Genomic DNA, 3426 nt, shown 5'->3' on the forward strand with positions numbered 1-3426 from the left:
GGCACCGGGATTTTTTCCTGACTGACTGCGGGGCTGCAGGCTGTACACACGTCAATGCCGTTTACGTTCGGGTCCAGTCGGGTTCGAAAATAAATGCCGTCGTGTCGGACTCGGGTCTAATTTCATCGGGTCTGTCTCGGGTCGGGTTTTTCTTTAAAAAAAATGTATTTATGCACGTCGGGTTCGGGTAAGAAGTGATTCGGGTCAATTCGGGTCGGGTACAGATTTTAGGACCCGAAAAGACCTCTAGTTGGAGGAATATACCACCAATTACTCCACTCAACTAGGAATGCAATAGACCAGATAAAGGTTATTTTGCAGGGACCAGTCTTTTATCATATTACATTTTAACATTGCACTTGTTTCAGATTACATTTCATACTGCAGTAATTCAAATATACACCACATATTTATACAAGTACAATATAAGTTTCCCTGTGCTATCACATACATTGAGAATGTCTAACCTCTTCCTGTGCAAACACCAGTATCTTCCCACCCGCATTCAGCAATTAAAACTTGTCTGGAGCCACATTTAGCTGTGTCAGGAATGCAGACCTCTGGCCCAGGCAGTTCAACCCTGGTCTGGAGGGCCACTGGTTAGCTCCAACCCTAATCAAACTCAACTAACCAATCTGATCAAGGTCTTAAAGGGATCATATGACGTTGCTAAAAATAATATTATTTTGTGTATTTGGTGTAATGAAATGTGTTTATGCGGTTTAAGGTTAAAAAAACACATTATTTTCCACATACTGTACATTATTGTTTCTCCTCTATGCCCCGCCTTTCTGAAACGTGTCGATTTTCACAAAGCTCATCGGTCTACAGGCTGAGAGTCAGCATTATTTGTCAGAACACCGGCATTGAAGGCTCCTCTCCCAGGAAACAGTCTTCGTCCTCCATAAAATGCACTGCACACATCTGAATATTTGGGTTGAACTGTTCTGGAACAGTGTTGTAAATACAACTTAACCACTGATTTCTAGTCGTGTCCTCTTTTGGAAGGCCAAACAAAGTAGTTTCACTTTCACAACGAAACGCACAGCACTTCCACGACATGGCGGCGGCAGCAACAATACTACAGCGAGAATAAAAGTTATGCCGCCTTCCTTTGCGTGAACATTTGGGCGGCGTTATGCAAATCTTCCCACATCGTGACGTAGACCTGTGGGGGCGTGTTAGAACGAGGCGTTTTAGGTAGGCGTGGTTGACTCTTAACTTTTATAAAGAATATCTCTTTGGATTTGAAACTTTAGTCTTTGCAGCTTTACAGATCTTCTTTATGCACCAAGAGCTTGTAACTCTCCAACGAGTAAGGAAAAATTGAAATCGCATTATATGACCCCTTTAATTACAGGCAAGTGTGTTTGATTAAGGTTTAAGCTAAAGCTCTGCAGTCAGCATACAGTACTTCTGGGAAACGCAGCCCTGAAATGTGAAGTAACATTTGGTAGTTTAAGTAAATTCTCTAAATATTGTATTGAAGATTCACTTTCCAATTTGCTACCTTGTCACAATTTGGTGAACCAAGTAGCCAGGCCATTTATATATGCTGGTAAAAAATCTTTCTTTTTAAAGTGAGGTAGGGATGCACAATATTATCGGACCAATATAGGAATCGGCAAATAATGGCTTTAAATGTACATATCGGCCCGATATGAAAAATTATGCTGATATGTCTTGCCGATAGGAGGAATACCTTAACTCTGTGCTCAGGGTGTACTAGCGATTAGATCAGGTCAGCAGTGTGGCTCAATCTTGAAGCAAAGTTTTGCCTGAATGATGATTAGATTCATTGTTTTGGATCGCTGCATTTAAACTGAGAATGCATGTACAGAATGACTGTTCGGTGTGTGATAGAGTAAACAGTAATAGCACTGCAGCAGCAGCTTCCCCCAGGTCCTAATGCCTGCTCTGTAAGGAGTTTTAATTCCGTAGGTGGCGCTGTTGGCCTACTTCTAATAAAATTAAAGTAAAATACACATAACATTTAGACTGTGTTTCTGATTAAATAAAGCAGTAATTGATGTCATAATATCATGAGTATGATTTGATTTAAAGGTCAGAAGCTGTAGCTTACATTTTTTTTTTTTTAAATCACAATAATGACACTTGTAAATTAAATAATTTTATATATACTGATTTATTCATTAATGTGTAATATGTTATATTTTTTAAACAAATTATGAGCTCTAAAAGACTTTATGAATTTTTACAGATCCTTTGCTTTAGACCATCTACAAATGTTAAATCTTAAAATAAAATGCTAAGGTTACCGCTGCATCTTTCTGAAAAGCAATGTAGTAATTGATAAATAGTTTATTTATAGTTATTTTCAAAGCTTCAATGTACTGTCATTATAAAATAACTTTATTAAAGAACATTATTGTTTATTTAATTCTAACAAATAAGTTCTTGTTAAAAACTAACCAAAAGTAAAAAATAATTTGCAGTTCTTGTTAAAAACTAACCAAAATTAAAAATAATTTGCTTATTTCCACACAGGAGAGACTTGGTGTTTCCAAACAAAAGGAAATATATCAGTATCGGCCAAAATGAGTTGAAAAATATCGGCATATCGTAGGGCTGGGCGGTTTTCCCGATTTTATCGATTAATTCGAATTTATTGTTTTGCCACGATTTTATTTTTTAGAAATCGAGGAATCGCGATTTTGAATAGAAATATTACCAAATGTTAGAATTAGACACTTTGACAATATGACGGTGATAACAGTAAAGAGAAAAGAATGATCCAACCGCTCACGTGTGATGCGCTCTGTGAAGGACCATACATTTAGCGCTAGGCGTCATTCACACAGAATGCGCTTTAATTTTGACCAAGATGCGACGCGGGCAGTGGAATAGGTAAAACATGCAAGAAGATGGGAGTGAACTTATTTTAAATTGAGCACAGTGTTTTTAAAAAGCTGTTTCAAACAGCCCTAGCATCGGCAAAAATCCAATATCGTGCATCCCTAAAGTGAGGTGATTTGATTTATGGTTCTGGTACTAGATACAGCCATTAAAGTTATAAAATGCACAATATATTGATAGATATGATGTGAAACATCTGATCGCATATCACTGCAACAACTATAGAGGACAACTAATATTAACTTTTGCTTAATGTACTTATTACTAATGTGAGAGACTTGTTTCAAGCACAAAGATGTCATTTCTAGAAGGCCTTATAAACCCCCCCCCCCCCAAGATCCCAAGATCCATAAAGGTACTGAGCATCCGCATCACACGCATGCATCGCGCTGTTCACATGTGCAGCTTTGACCAATAATGAGCCGGCGTTCGGGCGTAGAACACGGAAGCCTTCACTGTGCTCACTGCGTTAACCGTGTAAGGATAATGACAGGGAAGAGAAGAGATTGCTGAATAAAGTTATTATTTTTGTTTTGTTTTTGCGCACAA

General features: G+C 38.0%; 1 protein-coding gene across 1 annotated transcript in view; it reads left to right on the plus strand.

Annotated features, from left to right (window-relative positions):
* LOC107719058 (ubiquitin-conjugating enzyme E2 variant 1-like) overlaps positions 1 to 3426 on the plus strand; it is a 5700-nt gene that overhangs the window by 1252 nt on the left and 1022 nt on the right. The gene's annotated exons all lie outside the window — the stretch shown is intronic.

This window comes from Sinocyclocheilus rhinocerous, unplaced genomic scaffold, assembly GCF_001515625.1.
Source record: "Sinocyclocheilus rhinocerous isolate Xijiao unplaced genomic scaffold, SAMN03320098_v1.1 scaffold7513, whole genome shotgun sequence".
Lineage (NCBI taxonomy): Eukaryota > Metazoa > Chordata > Actinopteri > Cypriniformes > Cyprinidae > Sinocyclocheilus > Sinocyclocheilus rhinocerous.